Below are 26,064 nucleotides of genomic sequence, written 5' to 3'. Positions count from 1 at the left end.
TGCCCCTTACCTCTGGGACATAAGGCAGCTTCTCTTTAAACCAGAGCCTGCCTGAAAACCTCTCCTCATTCCTGCCCCTATCCCTTCTCCATATTCTCTCCCATTAAAGTAGCCAAATTACGTAAGCAAAAATGCAAAATATGAGAACAGCTTCCCATCCCAGGAAAGCTCGGACTTCTCTGCCCCGTGGAAGGGGCTCCAGTCCTCTCTTCCTCCTTGCACGTGGGGCTCTTCCTCGGGGCAGGACACAGGTGCTCATACAGTTTGGCTCCCGTCTCTGTGGTCCCATCGCTGAACGTCTAGGAGGCTGGAAGGTCGACATCTTGCTCTTAAGAGAGATTATCAGCTTGAGGTAAGGGAGTGCTCGGACATCTCACCTGTGCCCTATTTTGTGTGTTTGTTTATTTTTTACTGAAGCGTATATACAGGCAAGTACACAAATCGTAAGTGTAGAACTTGATGAATTTTCACAAAGCAAACACCTCCGTGCATCCAGACCCAGATCACAGGACAGAACGTTATCAGCTCCCTGCTCCCAAAAGACCTCCTCATGCCCCCTTCTACTCATTGAATCCCTCTCCCCATTCCCCACAAAGGTAGCCACCATCCTGGCTTCTACTCTCAAAGATCAATATTGCCTATTTCTGTTTTTTGTAGATGGAATTGTACAGTACAAACTCTTCTGCGTCCAGCTCCTTTTCTTTACTATATTTGGAAGAGTCATTCATTTTGTAGTGTGTAGCTATGTTTCATTCAGTCTTTGCTGCATAGTTTCCCATCGTATGAATATATTACAGCTGATTGATCCATTTTACTGTTCGTGGACATTCGGGCAGTTTCTAGTTTTTGCTATTACTGTTGACACGGCTATGAATATTCTAGTGAGACTGTAGTTATTAACCTAGTTTGAATCGGTTCATTTAAAATGTGGTCATAAGGGGCGCCTGGCTGGATCAATCAGAAGGGCATGCAACTCCAGATGTCGGGGTTGTGAGTTGGGTAAAGAGATTACTTAAAAATAAATTAAAAACTTAAAAAAAATTTAAATGTAGTCATAAGATTCATTTTCGTGTCTTATTTCTTTGAAAAGTGACAGAGACTCATGACAAAAATTTGCAACATCCCGGAAAGGTGTGGAAAACAAAAGCCCCTTCATCACTTCCTCCCCTTTACCCGTAATCCAGAATCATGCTCTATTAGCAGTGTCTCGTGTATCAGTCTAGATATTTTCTACTGCTCAGACAATCATATCTAAGGATATGCTTCATACCCTTAACAAACTCCATAAACTGGATTTTATTACACTCCATTTCTGCCCCTGCCTCTCCCCCGCTGAGCGTTACAGAGTCCAGGCAATCAGTGGATGCCGGTGAAGGTGAATGGCTTATTCCTCCTGTCAGACGCGAACCTGGGCTATCACTTTGAATGCGCTCTTATTAAGGTAAGACATGGGAGTTTATGCAGCAGGAACTTTCATTTCTACTTCCGTACACATTTCTTGAGGGGCTGGTGTTCCCCGCGTGGAGCTTGTCTGAGAAGAGCTCCCAGTCTGGTGGGAGGTGGGTGGAAGGCACAGGAACAAATAGCTACAATATGATGTTTACAGGTGTGGTAACAGGGGCCCATAAATGGGTTCTGAGAGTACAAATGAAGGAGCAGTGAGTACTTCCTGTTAGGGTCAAGGAAGGCATCAGAGAGAGTTGACATTTGGGCCAGCCCTGGAATGTTTAATTACTAGGACTTGGCTGGGCAGAGCAAGAAGGGAAAGGCCTTCCGGGCAGAAGGAAGGACCTCACGGACATAGCGAGGCTGGGCAGTAACTGGCACGTTCAGGGCCTGGCCATTGCTTCTGTGTGGCTAGACCACTGGATGGAAGGCTGGTAGGGCCAGGAGATGACTGAGACAGGGTACAATAGGGACTGGGGAGATAAGATATCAGGGGTCTGATACAGTCATTACAGGGGTGATCATCCACAGTTTGGAATTGTGGGCTACATCTCTTAGGTGCTTAAAAACAAACAGCCAAAGACACGGAGCGATTGCTTCCAACATCACCTCCTCTGAAATACCCTTGATTAAAGTATTGATCACATTGGCCCTGTGTTTGTGTTGTCCACGGGACAAACTCCTCTCACAGGGACCCCCTTGTATGCTTGCCTGAATTGCCCAGCCCTGAGCACAGCACCTGCACTTAGCAGGAGGTCACCAAAGGATGAATGAGTACGTGAATGAGCAGCAAGTGATTTCGACTGCCCGGCAAAACTGTGCTTGAGAAAGGGGATGGCTGGGTGAGCGTCTCTTGGTGGATTTGTGTTTAGGCACGCCCAGCTTCTGCCTGCCCACATGGTGGGAGAGGAATGAGGAGCTGGTAACCTTGGCCTCTGGGCCAGCTCAGGCTGTCTGCTGAGGGAAGTGCTTCATTTCCTTAGCAACACTACCTGTGCCCCAACATGGGGCTTCAGTTCAGCCAGACTGGGATGGCATGGAGCTTGGTGAAACCCTCCAGCCTCACCTCTGCCCTTGGCAATCCAGGGGGAGTTCATACTGCACTAAAATGCCCACATCTTCCATTTCCATTTTGGAAATCTGGGCCTTGCTCAGAAAAAGGGGATCAGCCTCCTCATTGACTCCTTCGACCTAGATCCTCCCCTGCAGACAGCCCCTTAGCCACTGGGCTGGTGACATGAAACAGGTTGGAAGAACCCCTTTCCCTTTCTCCTCAGTCTGCCTGGCCTTCCTAAGTGTGGCCGGCTCTCTGGAAGAGACCCCCACCCCCACCCCTGAGGGCCCCCTTTAGGCAGGCCAGAAAAATCAGCATTTCCACCGGACCTTTGAGGAATTTTTTTCATCAGGTAGCACCGTGGGTGGGAGAATTTTCCATGCCTTTTGACTTGAACTGCCCTTGCAGTCTTTCCTCATTCCTGCTGCTCTGTTCTGCATACCTAATTGCTTTGTCTATTTATCTGGGTTTCATCTGGACCTTCCCACTTAAGAATGTTCATTTTGCACCTGGAAACTGACCCCAGGGCCTGTTCTGACAGGGTCGTTTCAACCACAGTAGAATATAAATGCTAAATATGGTCTTCCTCTTCCTCCCTATGTGTTAGACTGCCTTCCATGACGAGATGTAATTTTTCATTCCAGGATCCGTGTTTTACCCTTTCCAACCCACACATTCCCAAAAGCATGCGGGTAGCGTTCATTTACAACTCCATGTACACCGTGCAGATGTAAATGGTTGTGAGGTAATCCATCAGGTAATAATCGTAATAGCTCTATAGACTCATGTCTGGAAGAAGCTCTTCGTTTATTAAAAAGTCTTCAGTGGGCTAGATTACCTCTCCCAGCTTCCCAGACTCACGGTCTTCTCTTGCAACTGTTACGAAGTTATACCTGCGCTCCCCTTGTGTGGTGAACAGAGGGAACAGAGGGTGAATCTGGAGCCAAAGCCCCATTTCATACTTCAGCTCCATCGCTATTAATTATGTGACTCTTGGTTCAGGCCACTTCAGTTCTCTGCATGTGAGTCTCCTGTCTAAAAAATGGGAATAATAACTCCTGCTGCACAGAGTAGTTTGACCGTTCAGTGAGATTGGTTGTGAAGGTGTCCAGTGCTGAGCAGGCAGGAGCAGTGGGACTGGGTTTTCATCATGGCTCTGCCACTTGCTAAGTGGGTGAATTTGAGCAAATTTAATCTCTCCGAGCCTCAGTTTTATCACTGTAAAATAGGGATCCTAATGCAAACCTTAGGGTTTCCAAGAAGGAATAAATAGGCTATTTGAAAAACATCTAGCGCAGTGGGATAGATTAGAAACATAACACTCCATCTCCCACCCTTCTTCTCTGTATAAATTCAGGTGCTGGATGAACCTTTCATGACCACTCCTGACCTTTGCAATACTTCCTGGGATAAATGAGAGAGTTTCTAATGTCTCGCTTCTCAATGTGATATTTTCCTTTCTTGTAGATCTCACTAGTGTTTTCTTCCTAACTACTTTTCTCTGATGTCTAGTGTTTCTCTCTCCATTGATTTCTGAAGGAACTAAAGGAGTTCTGTTGGATCTCAGGACAGAGGGCAGAATGCCTTCATGGAGGATGTATTACATGAATGGGATCTTGCAGAATGCTGAGGAGGTATTCTTTTTTTTTTTTAACTTTTTTAAAATTTAATTTTATTATGTTATGTTAGTCACCGTATCATTAGTTTTTGATGTAGTGTTTCATGATTCATTGTTTGCATATAACAGCCAGTGCTCCACGCAGAACGTGCCCTCTTTAATAGCCATCACCAGGCTAACCCATCCCCCCACCCCCTCCCCTCTAGAACCCTCAGTTTGTTTCTCAGAGTCCATCATCTCTCATGGTTCGTCTCCTCCTCTGATTTCCACCCCTTCATTTTTCCCTTCCTGCTATCTTTTTTTTTTAACATATAATGTATTATTTGTTTCAGAGGTACAGATCTGAGATTCAACAGTCTTACACAATTCACAGCACTCACCATAGCACATACCCTCCCCAATGTCCATCACCCAGCCACCCCATCCCTCCCACCCCCCCGCCACTCCAGCAACCCTCAGTTTGTTTCCTGAGATCAAGAATTCCTCATATCAGTGAGATCATTTGATACTTGTCTTTCTCTGATTGACTTATTTCGCTTGGCATAATACCCTCTAGTTCCAGCCACGTTGTTGCAAATGGCAAGATTTCATTTTTTGATGGCTGCATAATATTCCATTGTGTATATATACCACATCTTCTTTATCCATTCATCTGTTGGTGGACATCTGGGCTCTTTCTATAGTTTGGCTCCTGTGGACATTGCTGCTATAAACACTGGGGTGCACGTACCCCTTCAGGTCACTACATTTGTATCTTTGGGGTAAATACCCAGTAGAGCAATTGCTGGGTCGTAGGGTAGCTCTATCTGCAACCTTTTAAGGAACATCCATACTGTTTTCCAGAGTGGCTGCTGAGGAGGTATTCTTTGGCGGAGAAGGGGGTGTGGCGAGCATGGGCCGAACAGAAGGATAAAAGCACAAATGATGCATGAGTGTGTGGTATGTTGGGGAAGGAGGGGTGTAATGGGTCTGAAGCAATGGTTTACAAAGTCACCCAGGTGTCCTGGCTCACAGCATTCACAATTTTCTTATGCAAAGAACACTACGATTTTTTTTAAAAAGGTGATCACAAAAGCACGTGGTACAGAATTCTCTCACATGCACCCAAGCAATTTAATTAGTAGAAAATGGGAATTTATTTTTTGTGTACATAGAAAACCACAACGTGAGCACATGCCTGTGAAATAAACAAGCTACTGAAGACACACGATGGGCTGTTCCTGAGGCTTTTCCACAATTTTTCACCGGGGACTGTTTTTTCGCTCTGCCATCTGCAGGCTCTCACTAGAGATAGGCAGAGCTGCTGGTGCCAAAGGTTTAACAAAAGTTGATGGGAGAAAACTTAACACCGAGAAAATTGTATCTTTGAGCATAATTTGGACAAGACTCCATTATTCTATTTTAGTGAAGGAACATTTCTTTCCAATTGATGAGACTTCTGAGGTTCCACTGAAGTGCAGCCTGCAGGATGGGGAGGGCTGGGCTGGATGCTAGGGTGGGGAGTAGGGAGGATGGGGAGGGGCAGTGTGGAGGGGAAGTAGAGCAGAGGATGGTGAGTTTGGAGGGGCTGGGTAGGGACTGGGAGTTGGGAAGTGAAGATCTGAGGAGTCTGGATCTGATTCTTTGAGCGAGAGGGAGCTAAGGTAAGTTCTGGAGTAAGGGAGTGACACGTGAAAAGGGGAAATTTGGGAAAGACACATCCAATGGGTGTGAAGGGTGGCTTGAAGTACATCAGAACAGAGAGGTAAGAGAAAAAAGAGCTCAGACGCCATATGAAGAGATGGCGGGGGGCGGGGCGTGGGAAATCAACAAAAGCATTCGTTGTAGAGGTCTCCTTGTCCTGGTCCAGAATGCTCCAGAGTGCAAATGAACAGGATGGAGTCTGCAAGAAGAATGGGGAAGGCTGGCCGTGGGCTACTGGCCCTCTAGTGCCTCAGAACAATTGCGATCAACCCAGCATGTCCTTCTGCTGATTCTTTCTGCCTCTGCTAGCTTGCATAGTGGAAGGCGAACAGAGTTCTAAATTCCTCCAGTAAGTGACTAAGCTCGCACCAGGCTGGAGAGGAGGCTCACATTTGTTTATACTCCTGCCTCCCTGCCCCCCCCCCCCCCCGGGTTTTATCCCAAAGCCCCCCATGAAGACTGGCCCTGAATGGTAGAGGTCAGTGCAAGCCATTTTGAGCTCAAGTCCAAGATTGACAAGGAACAGAATTCTGAAAGCTGTTACATTTGTTATTTTAAAAGATTTGGTACATTATTACTTGTCAGGGAGTAGGATCAGAAGTAGAAATTGTTCTTTCAACTGGCAGGCGTGCATATGTATCATGATACTTTAAAAATTTTTTAAATTTATGGCCCAATTCCAATCAGATATTTAGTAGTCTCACATTTTTAGTTTCCCCAAAATTGTTTGTTACTGTAAAATTTTTTTTATCAGTATTCTTAATTCACCAACATTGGGGATTTGGTCTTTGAAAACTTACCAAAACATTTCGAATTATAAAATCATTATACACTCATTGTGTACAATTAGGAAAATACAAAAATGATTCAAAATTAACAGGCACCCATAATTCTAGAAATGAATACTGTTAACATTTAAACATATTTCTTCCCTGGCTTTTTTCTTCACTGTTTTACATAATGGAGATATATTTTTTAATATATAACTTTGCATTTTGCCTGAGATTATAGGCATGTCCCCAGGGCATTAAACACTCTTCATGAACTCCATTTTTAAGGTTTGCCTAGTATGCCTTCTTATGGCTATAACATCATTTGCTTGTTTCCCTGCGGATGGAGATAAGGCTGTTTCCAATTTTTTGAGGTTAAAAACAACACTACCATGACAATCTGTGTATGTGTGCGTGTGTGTGCGTGTGTGTGTGTGTGTGTGTGTGTGTGTGTGTGTTAGTTTTAGTATAGGTATGCGTGCTAGAGAGGGGCCAGACCCTGGTGCCTATGTCAGAGGAGGTTCTGCTGCCCCCTTCCCACTGTGAATGACAGTGGTCAGCTGAAGGAGGGGCTGCTCTGGAGGCGTCCACCTGGCCCCTGGAAGAGGCAGTAACGCCCAGAGAACAGGGCTGTTGTAAAGGAATCAGAGAGGTCTTGCGATTCTACTTTGTAATGGGGGAATCTAAAAGGGAATTCATTTTCAAAGGAAACATAGAGGCTTTCAAAAAGTCTTTTGAATTGATTGGGTTAGTATTGTGTTGCTTTTACATGTGTTAAATTTTTAAAAATTGCATGTGTTAAAAAATAGAGGATCTAATGAGGGAAAGAATAGCAGTTGCTTTGAATAACAAACTAGTAGGGATAAGCAGACATTGGCTTCCTGAAGTTCTGTGCAGGCTGCCTTTCTTGGTGAAGCAGTCCCCTGGGAAGGAGTTTTGGGGTCAGCAAATCAGAATTCCGACTCTGGCTGGGCTACGCTGGGCAAGTTGCTTGGCCTCTCTGAGCCTCAGATTCCCCCATTGTGAAATGAAGCACAGGATGACACTAATATTTTTCACCTGCAGGGTGTGGAGAGGCTTCAAACACCAAGTAAGGATCTGCAAATGGCAGCTAAGACGGTGCCCTAAGAAGTGGGGCTGAGGCTTGTTCTTGAACTGGAATCGTAGATAGGTGTGCCTGACCTCAGGACAGCTCAACCTGGAAGACTCAAACTTCCAGAGCATGGAGATGCAGGGGGAGTCCTGGGTTGTATTTCCCTACTGCAGGGACTGAAGTCATCCCTCTTCAGGCATTTACTAAATGGTTGCACTTGCGCACCCTGGGTTTCCTTAACTGATAGTTCGACGCTGTGTTTTTTTGTCCCAGCCTGTAAACAGGGACAGGGCTGGGCTAAGTGAACACTGAAACATTGCATTCCGGGGTCAGATGTTTAAAAACCCTGCAATCAAACCTGAGGCCATATTCGGAAACAACTGTATCCGATGACAGCTTATTATGGAAGGTTCTGAACTTCTAAGAATTCCTTAGTAGGAAACAAACAAAATACAAAGCACTCTTCCTAATGTTCTGCTGGTAGGAATTTTTTTTTCTTCCTGATGTTTCCAAGCATTCTGCTCGTTGATTAAAACAGAGATCCATGGTGTGTGTGTGATGCTCGGGTGGGCAGAAGGCTAGCTTCAGAGGGCCAGGGAGATGGAGAAGTTCGGTGTCACGTGCATTTCTGGGAGGTATACTCTCCATTAGTTAACCGTGGGCATCAAGTAAAGTTTTCTGGTGTGAGTGTGTGGCGATGTGTTTTTGTGGGGTTTTGGCTCTTTTAAGTCTGAGGAACAATGGGAAAGAGAACCTTACGATGACCTGTCAGGCCCACAGGAGGGTTTGTTTTGTTTTTGGTTTTGTGTTTTTTTGAAGATTTTATTCTTAAGTAATCTCTACACCCAACATGGGACTTGAACTCACAACCCCAAGATCGAGAGCCACATGGTGCACTGACTAAGCCAGCCAGGCACCCCTGGAGGAGGAGGTTTCCTTTAGAAATGTTCAAAGGGAATCTTAATACCCAGTCTTGTCTTGTCTCTGGGAAGGGAAGAGTTACATCTCCTGCCCTCACCGGGACATTTTATTTTTGCAGTTCTTTGAAGTGCCCTCAGAGAGCTAAGCATCAGGCCCAAGGCAGCTCTGTGTATCTTTGCAACAGATTAGAACATATTCACATTTTATTTGCTCACAGAACAAATATTTCCCTTGGAATGAAACCGAGGCAGCGGAGCAGGATCAGGCAGGACTAGCCACGAAAGACAGCACCTCCCCCCCCCCCCCCCCCCCGCCCCCCGCCCCAGGCCCCCAGGGCCAGGCCGGCTCAGGGCCTACCCCATTGGTTCTCCCCTCACCTCATTTAGGGCCTACAGACTCATAGTGATTGATTAATTGAGTCATTTATTCATTCAGAAATAATTATTGAGGGGCGCCTGGGTGGCTCAGTCGGTGAAGCATCTGACTTCAGCTCAGGTCATGATCTCAGGGTCGTGGGATCGAGTCCCATGTTGAGCTCTGCACTGAGCATGGAGCCTGCTTCAGATTCTCCCTCTCCCTCTTCCTCTGCCCCTCCCCCTGCTTGTGCTCTCTCGCTCTCTCAAATAAATAGATAAAATCTTAAAAAAAAAAAGGAAATAATTATTGACCAAGAGCTGTGCAGGTTGCAAAAATAAGAAGAGAAACAGACTCTCAGGGGTCTCATAGTCCAGTAGGGAAGCTAAGTTGTTTGTATATGAATATCTCTAATCAAGGTGAAAGCGATAAATCTTCAGAACCCAGGAGACCAAATGTTCTGAGGTGGATACTTACTCTGCTTCTGTGTTGGGTGTGCGTAAGGCTGGGGGGGCAGTGGAAGGTGTATGACACAATTGATGTGTATGTTCCTCTGTGCGTGTGTGCGTGTGTTTGTGGTGTGGGGGGTGCTGTGTATATGTGCAAGGGAGTAAGTGTGTACGCAGGGAGTAAGCAATGGTGGTGAATCCGGGAGTGAGCGTGTGGTATTGGTGGTGATAGGTATGCCTGTGTGATGATGGGGTGTGTGTGTGTGTGTGTGTGGTGTACTTGTTGGTCATGGCGGTGGTAGGACTGAGTGAGGGAGGGCTTAGTGACAGGTGAAGGTGGGGAGGAGCAGGGTGGTGGTGACAGGGGAGGGGGAGGGCCCAGCAGGCCGAGGAGCTGTGCCAGAAAAGGCCTGGAGCTGAGAAGGCTCTAGAGGGGGTGTGTGAGGGGAGGGTGAACAGTCAGAAATAAGCTGGGAGGGAGTGTTTAATTTTGATAACTGCTTTCTTATCCAGACAATGGCAGTTTTGCTTTCCCCAGCTGTCCCTCTTCCTGAGCTCATGTGAGATTCTTGGTTAAAGGAACCATTGCCTTCCCTGAGGATCAACCCCAGCTAAGACTCAGGCCTCAGGATGGAAACTCTGAGCGATTCTCTGAGCGATTCCTGGGCACCTTCTCCACCTGGGTGGTTGCACCAGATGTGGTTCAAAGTGCTTCCAGCCTCCTGAGCTCAGAATAGCAAAAGCAGATTCTACTGGGCTTGGGGCTGAGGAGGTTTAAAGACTGGAATCCCTGACGCAAAGGTCAGAAGAAAGGACAGTGCGTAGCTACCTGCTGGAAAAGCAAGGGGATTGCTAGCTTCCTCATAATTCACGGGCTACCCTGGCTAGATCTGCATTTTGTGGAGCTTTTTAAAGAACAAACAAGGAGGCAGATGGTAGGAGCTGGCTCCCTTTCTCAAATTTTGGTTTGCTTTTCATTACTTTTCCCTCTCTCGATAGGGACAAAGCTGCTGCAGGATTCAAACTTGGCCAGATAGGAATGATTTATTTCCATTTTATTAGAAAAGGAACGCAAACTAACATTTACAGAAAGTCTGATGTTTGCAAGATACATGTCATCTTCATAGTTACCTATGAGGTAAATATTATCATCCGCATTTTATAGATGAGGAAATCAGGGCTAAGAGAGGTAAGGTAAATAGCACACAATCACTCCCAAACCCCTGCAGTGAGCTCCCCGTAACTGGTCACCTCGCTGGAATTTGAATCTAAGTCTGTTGGACACTGAGACCGTGCTCTCTTCATAATGCTTCCAGAAGTTTAGGAGAAGGCAAGATCAAGTGAAATGATGATGTGTTTTATTGTCAGATCCTTAGGTTCGAACCCAAGCTCTTCCCTGTACTGCTTACACAGGAGAGCTTGCATCCCTTCCTTCCTTGCTTCCTTGTCAAATGTCCATCAAAGTCCTATGATATCCATGTCAAACATGGAGTCGGGAGCCGGGAACATACCAGTTAACTCCCGGTCCCAGCCCTCCTAGACCTCCTCCAGTCTGATGGATAATGCAGACCGTGAAGCAGGCAGTTATCACTTGGTTGGAGAAGGGTTATGGGGGCGCGGAGCACCAGATGCGGTGGGAGCACCTCAAGCTTCTCTGTCTGGCACAGCAGCTACTCCCCCCTGGCTAGCGCTGGCATGTCAAATAACTACTGGGTTTTGAAGGCTTCGTACAAAAAAATGATGTTCAGTATTTAAGTATTAAATTAACTATTTCAAAGTATTCAAATTATTATTTAAAGTTGTTTAAAATTACTTCAAGTATTGAAGTGTTTAATTGATTATTAAGTAATTAATACCTTTTATATTGATTACATATGACGATGATAGTATCTGGGAAATTTTTGAGTTAAAGAAAATATTTTATTAAAGTTAATTGCACCTGCTCCCTTTTACCCTTTTTATGTGGCTGCTAGAAAAGGTAAACTTACATATGTGGCTCACATTATATTTCTATTGAACAGCTTTGCTCCAGAAGAATAAGACCATGGGCTGATATTTCCCATCTTAGCACAATGATCCGAGACCATTTGCCATGTGACCTCCCCAGGAAGGTGCACGAGAGATGGGTAACACGTTCTCTCCCTTCTCATGACATTTCAGTGGCCACTGCTCGTTGTGGGACCCTTGGCCTTCTGATAATATGGAGAGGGTGTCTGGTGACAGCTGCAGAGCTTCTGGCTCGGCCCCCTTGAGGATTCCTTAGTCTTTGGCTCCGACATCTTGAGATGTAACTCTTGTAATCCTTCCTTCCCCTCCCCCACCCCCTAAAACGCAGGGCTGGCCATCAAATGAAATAGATGTTGCTTGCCTTGGCCCCTAGCCATCTTTGCTTTTCTTTATTGTAGCAAAAGAAAACCATGTGAAATATTTTGGAGTGAAATCTGATGTCCAACAGAGCCCTTGGATTAAAAGAGAAGATCCACTGGACTAACGATGAGGTCCTTTTCTACATTAGAGTCATGAAACTGGGAAAAGTCTCGGGAATGGACTAGTTCGGCAGCCCTCCCGGGAAAGTGAGGCTCTGAGCGGCTAAGTGGCTTGTGTAGGGTAGCAGAGCCCGCGGAGGTGGTGGGCTTTGGAACGCAGTCTTCCCCCTACCCCCAACACGCTGCACCGTGCTGCCCATTCTTCTCCGGGATGCTCCCTTTCCGGCTCCTTCCTCCTTCCTCGTTTGGTCCTTCAACCTCTTCTGCTGCTTCTCTCTTTGGCCCATTGTCTTCCCTTTAACATGTGGGGCGGCAGAAATGGGAGTCAGAAAGATCTAGACAGGTTCGAGGATGGGCAGAAATTAACAAGACAAAATGGAACGGAAAAAAGAAAAAGATTTTTTAAAAAAGATTGTATTTATTTATTTGGCAGAGAGAGCGCACAAGTAGGGGGAGCGGCAGGCAGAGGGAGAGGGGGAAGCAGGCTCCTCTCTGAGCAGGGAGCCCGATGCGGGGGCTCGATCCCAGGACCCTGGGACCATGACCTGAGCCGAAGGCAGCCGCTTAACGACTGAGCCACCCGGGTGCCCCGGAAAAGATTTTGAGTAGACACTAACAAATGGAGCCAGGGAGACTTTCTTGGCCTTAACAGAAGTTCAAGTGAAAAGGCCACATGGGTGTGTGTGGAGGAGCAAGGGCTTGGAACCACAGGCTCAGGGCAGGGCGTGAGGCCTGGCCATGCGGCCTCGGAAGAACCTTAGCTTCCTCATCTCTAATCACCCTCCCAGAGCTGTGGTGAGGAGTAAACGAGGCCGTGTTTCTGAAGGGACTTGGTGATCAGCGAAACACCACCCCAAAAGTAGTGACTGGCGCTCACGGGAGGTGGGAGATGGCTGCCGTGAGAGGGGGTTGCCTTAGCAGAGCCATCCGGCTGCCAAGGGAAGCGAATGCAGAGTCCAGAGCGCGGGATGTGGCTCTGCACTTGTCGACCCGTTTCTGGGGCACTGGGTTCGGTTCTGAGAATTGCATTTTAAGAGGGACCTTGGCAAACTGTTGTTGTTCCAGAGAAAGTTCCAGAGAAAGAATAGCTTAGGGTCTGAGAGTCATGACATGTAACGGATGATTTAAGGATTCGGGGGATGTTTAGTCTGGAGGGGAAAAGGAGTTAGGACGAGGTCGCTGTTCGGAGGTATCTGCACCCTGTCCTACAGCAGAGGTGAGATGTATTTTGGGTTGCTAGTGGCCCAGCTGGGGCCCAGTGGATGGGAGTCAATGCGAGACAGACTTGGGTGGAATAGGAGCCTGCCTAAGGCTCAGAGGCCTTCTGGAGGGGCTCCCTGGAAATGTGGCAGGCTGCCCATCAGCAGAAGTCTTGAGGCAGGGGTGACCATGCACAGCACAGGGGCTGTAAAGCTGAGTCTTGCTCTGGCTGAGAGGTCAGACTCGGTGCTCTCTGCAAGCCCTCCAGTCTGAGACCACTATTTTTCCTTCGAACCTCTCTGATCTTTCTTTCTGAAAGATCCTTGCCACGTTGGCTCTCTTTGACTTTCTCCTTCCTCTCTGAATGGCTTGAAGGTTTTAGATTCAGAAATATTTCTGTAATAATTGATAGTCTGGTTTAATGGAAAGTAGGAAGGAAGAATATTTGAAAACAAAGGCAGTTTTGTTACTTTTAAAGGCACACAGTAACCTGTTAAGTGGGGGAGGGAGCAGGAACATGGTCAGGTGTGTTAGAAAATCTTGTAAATGCTTCAGCAAATGGCTTATTCTTTGCTATTGCTTAAAATGTGAACACAACTGCTAAGGGCCTTTGTTCTTGAATGGACCAGAATTTTCCTTGTTTACCCAATTCTTTCCCTAGCTACCGAGATGGGAGAGAATTCTCACTATAAGGGCTCTGTATCATAAACCACTTTCTTCATTCATAATTTAAATGTTTTGCTGATTTGGTTGCATCAAATTCTGTACAGGAGGTGTTTTCTTGATTTCTTGACTCCAGAAAAGCCATTTCCTTGAGGAAAATATTTTTCCCACATAGTGTTGCGGCGGGGCGGGTGAGACTGTAGCTGACTGTCCCCAGTTGAGCGGCCGTGGAGCTATTTCCAGAATTTTGTCCTGCCCCCAGTAGGAGTGATGCCTCTGTCTCACAGTGCCCCGCCGCAAACATCCCCACCATCATTTCAGAAACCTCCACCTGGATTCCAGGGCACAAAACAGAGCTCGGCAGATCCAGGTGGAAAGGGGAGGGAATGGGTAGGAGTGAGTAACATTTTGGTGAAGTTCCCCGAGGCCCGAGTCCTTGCCCAGTCCCAAGGATGATAACTTGGACACGGAGAAGACAGACTTCGGGGCCTGAGTTCTGGGTCTTGGAACACCGTTGGGTCACTTGTGGCGGGAAGGAGCTGGAGAGGCGAAGACGATGGCTCTTCAGATCCTGGGACTGGCCTCAGGCCAGGCTGGGCAGGGCGATGGCGGCCGAAAAGACAGTAGGGGCTGCACCATTCACTGTTAAGCCCCTGTCCCCGAGGCTGCCGGGTTGAGCCCACACCCCCTTGCCTAGCCCCACCCGAGCGTGACTTTGAACACTTGGCTTGAGACCGCTCAGCCTGGAGACGAGCTGATGGATCTGTTGTTGGGGGTCTTCCTTCCGGGGCAAGGGGCCAGCCAACTCTGATGTGCAGTGCACAGCCTTGCTTCTTCCCAGATCTGTCTCCCCTTGGGTCTCTTCTGTCTCATGGCGCTCTTCCACAGACTCCAGTTTCCGAGCTGTGCTGAAGTGCTGGCTTGCCTGGGCCTCGCAGAGTGGTCCTGTCCCCCCAGCAGGGTGCGGCATGGTGGGCACAAGGATCTACGCACCGACCCAGATCTGAGGGTCCTACTCTCAGAGACCATGACTCAGGAAGTCTGACAGGGGCTCAGGAATCCGGACCTCGGGTGTTTCTGATGTTAGCAGTCCCTGGCCCCCGCCCGGAGAAACACTGGTGGAGTGGAAAGAGCAAGAACGCTGGGATATGAGAGAAGAACTGGGTTACTTATTATGTTACTTGTTGAGCAAGTTAATGGCCACTTAGGAGCCTCTGTTTCCTGATCTCTAAAATGCTCATCCCTTCATAGGGGAGCATTCAGATATCAATGAAATGAGGACTATGAAATGTTTAGTAAAGGCTTATTTAATAGGATTTTTGGCTCCCTCTCCCGCTCCTGCAACACCAGGAAAGCGGCAACAGAGAGCTTCCCTTCTTCCCAGTCCCTGCGTATCAGCGGAGCCCGGGGCAGTGGGCACCTGTGAAGGGCTGCAGACCAGCCTCGGGCAGCCCGCTCGTCTCCGGCGCCCTGTGGCTGATCAGACAACTTCGGTTTCTCGAGCCGCGGCTTGGAAAGAAACCACCAGGAGGTCAGAGGTCAGCGGTGCGCTGTCAGGTTTATTTGTAGTAAACCACAGAGTCAGGACACACGTACACACGGCACATTACAGGAACAAGTCCACGGCACTCCGGCAGGCAGACAGGCAGGCTCGAGCAGGCAACCACCATGACGGAGTAGCGCATCTACGGGTGGACGAGGCAGTGGAGGTGGACGAGTGAGGAGCGAAGGATCGGGACCCTGGCACTGTGCTACCCAGTCACTGCCTCAGTCTCGGCTGGTAAGTCTGCATTTCTGGGCCGCAGGTGAGGTGCGTTAGGACCTGTAGCTTCAACCTATGCCCAGGGTCACCCCCAAACACGGCACTTTAGCTAAGTTCTCTAAAAGGAAGTGGTGCTTTTCCACTGGTAGGAATGGATTCTCTCCTAACACACTGGCAATGAGAAAGGGTATCCACAGAATGGAAAATGTTTACATGTCAGGGATCGAGTACGTGTGTTTGTGTGTGTGCATGTGTGTAAAGGTGGAGGGCTTACCAAAGAGTTTCCTAGTCGGTTTGTTTTTTTTTTTATGTTGGCCGCCCAGATCAGCTGATTTCTGAGCATGATCAATCCTGAAGAGGGAAGGGAAGATTCTTTAAGGGGCGAAGAGTAGCCCTCCAGGGTAGCAGGGCTCGGGGGGGCCTTGGGCCTGCTGGAAGACCCCTAAGAACAAGGACCCCACCCCCTCTCCCATGGCTGCAGGATTTACTCCAGGTAAGGGCAAGATCGTTGAAGAGGGAAAGTCTTTAGAGCCCCCTTGTTGGATAGACGGAGAAAGAAAGGTCCCAGAAGGCTAAAGGACATGTCCAAGGCCATGTGGCTGAGACAGCACTGTAGCCTACTCCCCATGTTGCTCTTGTTTCCCACGCAGGGTTTCATCCCTCAGATCATCCTGGCACATGGAATGGCTCCTTCCACAGCAGCTCTATGGAACAGTGGCCAGACTTTTCCAAGATAGAAGGGTCTTACTTGTTTCCTGCAGAGAGAGAAATGCATCCATCAGAACCCCTTTAGCAGTGGCTTCTTTGGGGTTATGCTTACTGGCTAACAATAACACTTTCTCACAGGTGTCTACCGAGTGTTGAGGATGACGGTACAGAGAGGCACAAAAGGTTACTTCTTCCCATTCTATGGAAGAGGGCAGCTGTGATAGAACCTGGGTCAGCAACTTGCTCTAGGACCCTCTTCTCTTTAGTTTGATCTCCTGCCTCTTGCCATCTGAAGAAGAAAGGAAGAAAGAAAATGCTGTAGGTTTTGAAATCTGCCTCCTTGTCCGGTGATCTACTCACTAGGCACACTGTCTCCAATAAGACCGTGGGCCACCTTGGCAGGTTCACACAAATCCAAGAGAGCAACATTTGGTGCACCAGGCCCTGTCCAAGTGTAGACCTGGCCTGCCTCCTCCCCAGAGGCCGGGAAAAATGGCTTTGGAGGGGAATTCTGTATATGGTCACATTGGAACAGAGATTGAATGACCACCATTTGTAACTCAACTACAATCAACAGACCACAGACTTTGTGCTATGCTGGCTACCAACTCAGCGTGTGAGGCTGAACTCGACGACATCTAAGGAAGAGCCTTTCCAACAATAGGGGACTGATTCCAGAACTCCCTGCTCAGTGGACTTTTTGTGTTAACTGAGGTAGTCGATCCAAAATTGCGACTCCAGTAGGATTATGCTTGAGGGTTATTGCTTATTCTGTTTTTGTTGATTTCACAGAAGTCAAACCCACTTCACTGCCATGGCCTCTGGTCCCTTCTTTGCTCCTGATTCTCTTGTTTTTATACTAATACCCTCTGGTCTGGGATGTTCAGCTATGTTGCTTTGCATTAAACTTCCCAATGGTTCTATATCCACAAAGGTGCTCTAAGCCCAAGATGTGACTCAAAGGGTAAAGAGAAAAAGGAGAATAGTACTGAATAGAGGGGTTTTGGTTAGACACTGGGGATAATTTCTTGATGGCGGAAGCTGTGAGACACTCAAATTACATCCTTAAATTGGGCTCTGGACTATGTTCTCTGATCTTTCCTGGGCCTTTTCAGCACAGCCTTGCCTAGAGATAACAAAGTGGGCAAATGTCCCCTTAAGATCCCTGCGATCCTCTGATTTTATGTATGAAAGCTCTAAAAATAGAATCGTGGGAGAAAAGGGAAGAGAAACATCATGAGAATAAAAGAAAGAAGAAAAGGTGGAAGAAGTGGGCATTGGGGGTGGGTGGAGGTTGGGAAAAGCAGAATGGGATGGGAAATGGTGGAGAAAAAGCAAGAGAATCGTGTTGAAACAGGCTAAGAAGTTAGGGTCCAGTGCCTGGCAAATAGACATTGGTTAACAACACAATATTTATCGACGGATAAATGAACAAATGTACGAACCAGCGTCTCCAGCCCCATCTGACAGGCGGGAAAGCTGAGACATGATCTGACATTTGCCCATGTCCCTACTGCTGCTTGGTGTCAGGCAGGAGGTGGTGTTGGCCCTGGGAGAGGAGCAGGGGGAGGAGAGGGCATCTCCCCACTGGCCTGTGGGTATGAAGCACCCTGGGTCCCGGCCTGTGAAGCTCAGGAAGGAGAATGAGGAGGCAAAGGCTGAGCTCCTCCGTCTTGTCTGGCACTGCCCTGAGCTGCCCAGGCTTGGAGTGATGGGGGTGGCAGAGGGGAGCCCATCATGGCCAGGTGCACCCCCCCCCCGCTCCTCCACCTCCTTTTCTTCCCTCAGGGGCAGGAGAAGAACCAAATCCCTTCTCTTGGGAGCTATGTAAAACATCCACTGAATTTGGAGGTTGGGTTCACAGCCTTCCCTTTCTTTCTCTCTCTCCTCCCTTCTCTTTGAGTTTCCCGAGTGCAGTTCCCCCATGTTTCCCTAAACTGTCTTTCCTCCCTCAAACCAATGGCATCTGGGAGAGGAAAGGAGTTTTCACCAAGTCTTCAGGACACAGGATCAATTTCCTGCCAAGGGGAACACCTGGAAGATCTCCATAAATGTTCTGTTTCTTCCTTTGGGGGAAGAGGAGGGTTTCCATCTTATTTTGTCTCTCCCTGCCCTAGACCTTGCTCACAAACATCTCAGAAGGGACATCAGAGCGGGAGTCCTCTGAGATGTCAAGGCAGCTTTGGCCCTTACGGCTTTCACTGCTCTTCTGGGTGACTGAAGCCGTACGGGCTCCTCATAGACAAGAGCCAAGGTAAGGGGTAGTACCAGTGTGTGTGTGTGTGGGGGGGGCTCAAGGCATGCAGGTGAATTCTTTTAGATACTATTTCTCCCCCTCAGAAAACATCTGCCCGTTTGAATCACTGGGATTTAGGAGGGAATACTGTGCTTCCTTCTCCCAGCTACAAAGCCACTAATGAGCGGGAGGACAAATCGGCCTCTCTGTTCTGAGGACATAGAGAAGAGAAAAATCACATTGCCTAGACAAGGCAAATGCGAGCATGCTCCCGGGGAAGGCCTGCCAAGAGTTCTTATATAAGCTCCAGTGAGCTCATGTGTTTTCTCGCCCATCAGCGGATCCTGGGCTCCTCAGGACCAGGGGTGAGGCTGGAGGAGGGAGCTCAGGAGAGACTGTGTGCTTCCAAAGAGGGGGCGCTCTGGGATGAAAGCATGTTCCTACTCTCAGGAGGATGGAAACAATTTTCATCGCCGAGTCAATCAACAGAGACTTGCCTTCCTTATGGCAGCAATGTTATGAGAAAAGAAGGAGGTGCTTCTTCTTACGAACCCCATGGTGTGGGGGAAGGGGTGGTGGGGTGGGGTGTTTCATGAGTGAAAAAGAGGTAGATGTGCCCTGGGGGTATGGATAAGGAAGCTTTTCCTCCTGATGCGTGGAAAGCCAGATGGGTGCTCAGTTAGGTCCACCAGCCACAGGCTGGGTATCAGGCCTTGGTTTCCAGTTGTTGTGGCCACCTAGGCTGTTTTGAATAGGAAACTTATTTATTGATGGAGACAGGCTGAACATTCTGGAACCTGCTGTGCCTCATTTTGCCTGCTTCTCTTTTGTTTGGCAGAATCACTGAGCCGGCAGACTCTTGTAAGCAAACCACCCAACCACCTTGCCCGCCATCTTGCTCAGAACATCTGCGGTTAGCCTGCCCTGACCCCAGCAGCGAAGCACAGAGCAAGTGGAATGATATCTGCTTTCCTTACTCTTTGCCTTCTGAAAATGATATCTTACCCTGCATAAGTGAGCCAACGCTTCTCCACCAAGCTTCCCAGACGTTCTCTTGGGAGTTGACGCACTTCCAGTTCAGTTATGCCCCAGCAGAGGGGGAGGACCTGTCTGTACATCTTGGCAGCTTACCCCGCCCCACCCAGTCTAGCGCCATGTTCATCACATGGTGGAGGCCAAAACCACAACTTTCTTTTCTATGATTAAAGGAATCTGCAGATAGAATGTTTTACTGTTTTACCTGTGCCCAGTCTTTCTGTAATTACCAATGTTTTAAACAATTTTTATTTCAAAAATAAGAACATGCACTCTTCAGGTAAATTTCTACCTTCTCCAAGTGCTTTGAGTTTTCTCTCTGGTAGCATTAGTGCTTATAACACTTCCCCACTTCTTGTCTTCTGAGAATTTAGTTAATGTGCTGTTGACTTTCCTCTCTCTAGATCAACCAGGAACGTTTTGAATACAGCTAAGACCTTCCTTGGGTTCCTCCCAAAATTTTCTCCTCATTAGTATTAGAGTGATGTCCTGATTAACTTCTATTTGTGAATGAGAAGTGACCGAGCTTACCAGAGCACCCAGACATCTTCTGACAGCAGTGTGTTTGATATACACAGCCTTTCCCACATCAAGAAGGATCCCCTATAATGATATATGTGAAAGTGTTTTGGTGTGAGATGTCATGACATCTGTAGTTTACTTTAAAATACCTCAGTAAAAAAAAAATGAAACAGATATGGCAAAATGGTAACGATTGTTGAATCTAAGTAACAGGTATATGTGTTCTCATTATACTCACGGCTCTGCTTTTCTGTATGTTTGAAAATTTCCATAATAAAAAGAAATTATGCCCAGATATTCTAATTCAGGAAAGTATATTTAACCTGGACGGCCATGGTGGGAAGCTTTAGGAGGCTGACAGGGAGAGGGAGGGAGGTGGGATTACTTCATCCTTTTAGGCTTATTATCATTACCTACATGCCTGGTGGTAGCAGAGTATGATGATAGCAAACCCCAAACAGCAATTTAATGATATCCTCTATTATTAACACCTTCCGTGGATGTATGTTGCTGTGAGTTAAAAGATCTAGTTAGTTCTCAATCCTTTCACCTCAAAGATGGGGAGAGAGGAAATACTCACCAAGAAAAATTTTCTTTTCTTGAAGATCATGCCATTTTCTGGTAACCAACTGGTACCAGTTTTTTAAAAAAAATAAATAGAACAAAAAATAAGTTCATTAATTACTTTGAACATACTGATGTTTAATCCCTCAACAGAAAATGCACACTTTCTGGAATCTTTCTCTGGATTGCTATTTACATTGTGAGGTTTAGAAATTAATTTCCTGTTGTCTTGTCTAAGGAAAAAAGAGATTACCATTTTATTATCACTCACCTTGTAATTCTTGCTAAGTTTCCATTTTTAAAAGGATTTTTTGTGTTTTTTTTTTGGAAAGGAAAAAGTTCAAAAATTTTTTTTGCATCATTCTAGAAGCAGTCTTCTTACCCCAAATTATGATTTATCCAAGAGATTTTTAAAAAGATGTTTCGGATCTCTGTTCCACCTTTATGTATCCATTACTGAATTCAGATGTTTGACTACCTGACCTCATTTCACTTGCTCCTGATCCTTAATATGGTCTCTGTATCCTTTAAGGTGGTCTTTCATATCATGCGAACACCCTGATCTGGTGAGTTCTTTACCAGCTGTCCATTGTTGACTGAGCCAGGTCCTAGAACAAGGCCCAGCTGGTGCCTCTGGAGAGAGGGCCTGAGAAGAAGGGAGGGTAAGGTGTGCATGCGCCTTCGGCAGCCCCGATCTGCTCCTCCTCAATGGGCCTCTGCGGCCGGCCAGATGAGTGCTGTTTCCCACTCCAGCTTTGGGGACTCGATTCCCAGTTGGAGAAGGAAGTCAGTGAGTTGTGCCCACGGGACTGATTTGGGGTAGTAAATCCCTGCCACTGTGCTTGGAGCTCAGAGGAATCCGCACTGGCCCTGCAGGCACAGGCCTGGCTTTGAAGGTAGATACTGATAGAGCTGCCGCTAGGAGATTTGCTCTGTTTCTCAGTTTCCCTGTTTGTCAAGTAGGGAACTGTATACCACCAACTTCATTAGGGTTCCTGTGAAGGTTAACAGTGCTCATCAAAGTAATAGGCTTGGGACCACACAATAAATGATAGTTATTTACTAACAATTTCATTAACGCCTGGACTTGTCCATCTTCCCATTAACTCAACTTTTAAGTTGTTTTTTTCTTTTAAAGGATTTGTTGGTCCTTTCTTCCATTTTTGAACTATAGTGCTCAGCTCCCTTGCCCAAATAAATCTGCTAAAAAAACATCCAGTTCTCCATGTCTTTTCATCTCTTGAATCTGTACCTTATTATGTCGATCTCTTACTGTGTTGTAACTCCACTTGGGCTGCCTTTTTATTCTTTGTCCAGTCTGACTCGATGGCTAAGAAGTAGATTGCAAATATTTCTGTCTTTCTGTCCAAGTTGAATTTCATATTTTCTGAATCATGAAACTGCCCTCCATGTGACCTAGAAAGCCCTTTGATGATCCATATTTAGCTGTGTCCATCATTCAACAGATGTCTGTGTAGTTAGAGGCCCCCATGAGCTCCCTCTACATCCTGTGGTTTCAAGTTCCTGAGTTGTTAGTTAAAAAGCTTTCATCGCCTCTACCTCCCCCTCCCCTACCCATTCCAGGATAGAAGGACAGATGCCCACTTTAGCTGTTTATTCATTTAACACATATTTATTCATTACCTACTACATGCTTGATACTGGGTTATATGTTCTCTTCTTTGCTTCCAACTTGCATTTTCCTAATTTGGAGCATTTAGAGTTGTCCTCACGTTTTCTGATTCTCTCTCTAGAATCTGCACTGAGCATCCAATCACATAGCCTCTCCAAGCTGCAGTGCTTCCTGGCCCTTGGGAGACTTGCAGGCTTCACTGCAAACTCTGGTGCCTTGTTATAATGCACCTGCCACTGCAGCCACAGATTTCAGGATAACGTGGGTTCATCGTGGGTGCTAAGGGAGTTGAGCTAGCAGATGAGGCTGCAGGGCTCGGCTTGCTATTCTGCACCATGGGCATGAAGAATGAAGTGGTGGCTGGGGCGGGGGGTGGTGGTGGTGCCCGGCAAGTTAAGCCATTAATTTCCAAAAACCCTTGGCTTTCTGTGTCCCTTTTCCCACAGAGATGCCTGTGAAGAAAGATGCCTGTCTGCTTTTTGAGCTCTTTGGATCTTCCCATTAGATAGCTTCTCTTGGCATCTGAAAGGCAGCCTGCCATTCTGTTCTCCTGTGGAATACAGATGGCCCAGCCCACGCCTATCACTAATGAGGAGCACATGCAGAGCCTTCTTGCTGGAGGCTCCCGTCAACAACACCAGCCCTCCTTCCCCGTGCAGGCCAGTCACCACTGACCATGGCATTTACGTCTGAGAAGGCTGCTTGCTGCTCTCCCACTCACGGAGTTGAACAGAAAATCTATTAGGGAGCCCTGGGAAACAAGTCCCATTCCGCTAGAATCTGAAACACTGAAGATTTAAGTTTTGGCTGCCAATCTGATTGCAAAGTTGAGGTTTGGGGTTCCAGTTGTCCACGGAAGTTGTTGACTTTAAATGTGAACAAGCACTGTTAAGTTCTTTAGTAGGAACGTGATCAGATGGCTATACAGAGGTGGACCTGATAGATCAATCTGCCAATGCCATGTAACCTCACCCAGAATGATCGCAGGGTTGGGAACAGATGAGGATGTTAAAAGCACTGAAGTATAGTAGAAAAAGCATACATTTTTGGTGAGACAAATCCATGTCAAGTCTTAGCTGTTACTACTATCTTTTTGACCTTGGACAAGGTACTTCACCTTTCTATGCACTAATTCCTTTATCTGTGAAATAAGTACAACGCCCATATCATAGGCTATTCTGAGGATTAAATGGGACAGCACATGAATAGACCTTGACATGGTGCCTTGTATCCAGTAAGCAATAAATGGGAATTCCCTCTCCTGTCTCCTTTTCCTGTTTTCTCTCTATAGTAGAAAGTTGAAAGACCTACTCCAGCATGATGGGACATCAAGGTGAGCTACAAACAATGGCTCCATGTGAAATTCTATACAATTCTGCTCTCTTGTTTTATCTAAAACTGGATTGGTATTTGAGATGTGGGATGGCTTCTTTTTCCTGGTTATTGCAAGCCAGATGTAGGTCTGGTATTTGTCGGACTAGAAGAGTTCCACACTGCCAATATGGATCCCAGTAAGAAAGGCAGAACCTCTTTTCGTCTAAATACTGTACCTCATTCCTTTAACTCTAAGCTACTGAGGGGAGATCACCACATATTAGGTGTGGTCTAACTGGTTAGTACCCACTAAGATCCAGAAATCTCTCTGGGAGTCATTTTTATTCTTTCAGAAAACAGGGGACACTGAGGTATGCTGTTCAAAACGAAGTAACAGATACTGACTTAATGTTGTTGCTGACAAAACCAGTTTCAATAGCTTGTTGGACAAGGTAGATCAATCATTGCTTCTCCCCCACCTAACACTTCCCATAAGAGCGGCTAACTGTTCATTGCCCCAGAAGGCAGCCCTTCCATATTTGGCCAGTTCCAAAAGAAGTCATTAAATTGAATACAAATCAACCTCCCTCTGACTGTGCTGTTTAGACCTGGTTCTGTTCTCCGGAGCTATCCTCTGTCCCCAATCCCTCCTCCCGCCCCACCTGCACCCCCCCCCGGGGGGGGCAAAGAGTCCAGATCCTTGATTCTTGCTTGAAGACATGTAGAGGAGAACAATAAAATTCGTTAAAGAATCACACAGAAGAAACTAAAGAGTGTCTTAAGACTGGAGATTCCTTGTCCTAGAGAAATACTTTTTGGAACATTATTGCTGAGGATGGTTACTTGGGTGTCCCCATCTCCACTGAGAACAAAAAGAAGAAATGGTGGGCATAAGGCAGTGTTTCTAATCTATAGATGTTAGCAGACAAATAAAGGACCCTATGGTTCTTTACTGTGAATTCTTAGAGTTAAGCCTTTCTATGTCTCTCCTAGAAAGGGAGCTAGTACTTGATCAAAGAACTCTGTTTTCATGGGGCATTTTATGGCTACTAGCATTTTGTGAAACACATCTTAGGAAATTATGGTCTCAGATATGCTGTGGGGACTTAGACATTTGAAATAACTTCCTGATTGGTTATTGTTGGATCCTGGAACTGGTAGCCAAGCTACACTATGAAGTTTCCTTCTTTGGAGGGTTGGTAGACTCTTCCTCCCTTCCTCCCTCCCCTCTCCCCTCCTCTCTCCCTTTGATATTAACATTAGGCACCCACTTGCCTGGGAATGTTGAGGTGTAGGCCTGGGACACAGGGGAATCTGGAAGTCTAGATCCTTCCCATCCCCATGATTCTATTTTTATGGACCCAATTGTGGTGTGCTCCATGGAAGGTACAGCTTAGCTGGGACAGGAGGTAACTGAGGGTTTTGGCCAAGAGGAGAGGGGGCTAGAGATGGGAAAAGTTGATGTAATTATTTTTGTCAGGAATTGGAACCAAAGCAGCAGGAGAGAGTAAGTTTTAAGACTCTCTGGCAAAGTAACTTCCTAATCTGTCACTGAGTATGTGTAAAAAAGTGATTAGTGGGTCTCTATATTTATCATGATTACTCACAAATATGTAATTTGCATAATATATACAGCACATTAAGTACTATGTCACCTTATATAATGTGCATATGTATAATGTATATGCATGTTATGTAACGCCAGTCTGGAGGCTCTTCCAGATTCTGCCAAGTATTTCCTAATTTATTTGGCAATTTTAACATATCTTTTCCATCTGTGGAAAGAACTATCTTGAGAGGAGCTGGTCTCTGACCTGAAATATAATCATTCTACTAAGCCTATCTCTATTCTCAACTCACTGGAGGAAATCCACAAAGACCAAGCCATAATGAGATGCAACTCTCAGCTCAATAGTCCAGGGACAACATGATGTACTGAAGATTTTCTGTTTCATTATTTTTATTGCTGGTAGGGTAGAACCGTGGGGGCATGTGGGAACGTGTCTGTTGCATGGTCACAATCAGAATAGGATGAAGACTAAGGGAATGGATTCTGCCCTGATTGCCTTACTGTGTGACTTTGAGAAGTCACTGAACCCTCATTAAGCTTCACTGTCTCATTATTAAGATCGGGAGATTAATACCTTCTCCATCAACCTCTGAGATTGCTGGGAGGCCCACTGTGGTGAGGTACTCTACAGGAAGAAACCATGGCCACAGTAGTTAAGGAATGAGTTGTAATATCATACTAAACAATGCCACTAGACTTACTGAGGTTACCAAATTGGAAGTACGATTCCACTGCCTTGTTATACTCTGTGGCTCTAGGGAGGCTTTGGGACATGTCTCTCAGGCAACACTGCAAGTCCTATGCACTAGTCTAGAACAGGCAGGGGCCACTCTGACTTGTGAATCTCTGCAACTAGTTTCACCTGTCCACAGTACCACGTCTCAACAGCCTCAATCTTGGGGGATCGGGGTTGAAACACATGCAAAAACTTCTGTAAATTTCTCAGAATCAGTGACCTCAAATCTGAACCTGCCTCTGTTTCA

General features: G+C 46.6%; 1 protein-coding gene across 7 annotated transcripts in view; it reads right to left on the bottom strand.

The window, feature by feature from the left end:
- Window positions 1-15,276: 15,276 nt before the first annotated feature.
- DGKG (diacylglycerol kinase gamma) overlaps window positions 15,277-26,064 on the bottom strand; it is a 210,083-nt gene continuing 199,295 nt past the window's right edge. For 3 of the 7 annotated variants that reach the window (XR_012379229.1, XR_012379249.1, XR_012379254.1), the window contains 2 exons: window positions 16,344-16,496; window positions 15,277-16,254 (listed from right to left, as the gene is read on the bottom strand). The gene's annotated coding sequence lies outside the window, so the exon portion shown is untranslated. Of the gene's footprint in view, window positions 16,255-16,343; window positions 16,497-20,009; window positions 20,082-26,064 lie in introns of all 7 variants that reach the window. The other 4 variants (XR_012379230.1, XR_012379242.1, XR_012379232.1 and 1 more) reach the window with 4 other exon arrangements.

Source organism: Callorhinus ursinus, unplaced genomic scaffold, assembly GCF_003265705.2.
Source record: "Callorhinus ursinus isolate GAN/ISIS: 27379988/994484 unplaced genomic scaffold, GSC_fseal_2.0 scaffold1, whole genome shotgun sequence".
NCBI lineage: Eukaryota > Metazoa > Chordata > Mammalia > Carnivora > Otariidae > Callorhinus > Callorhinus ursinus.
The sequence above is the reverse complement of the archived record's forward strand: the minus strand, read 5'-3'. Positions and strand labels throughout refer to the sequence as shown.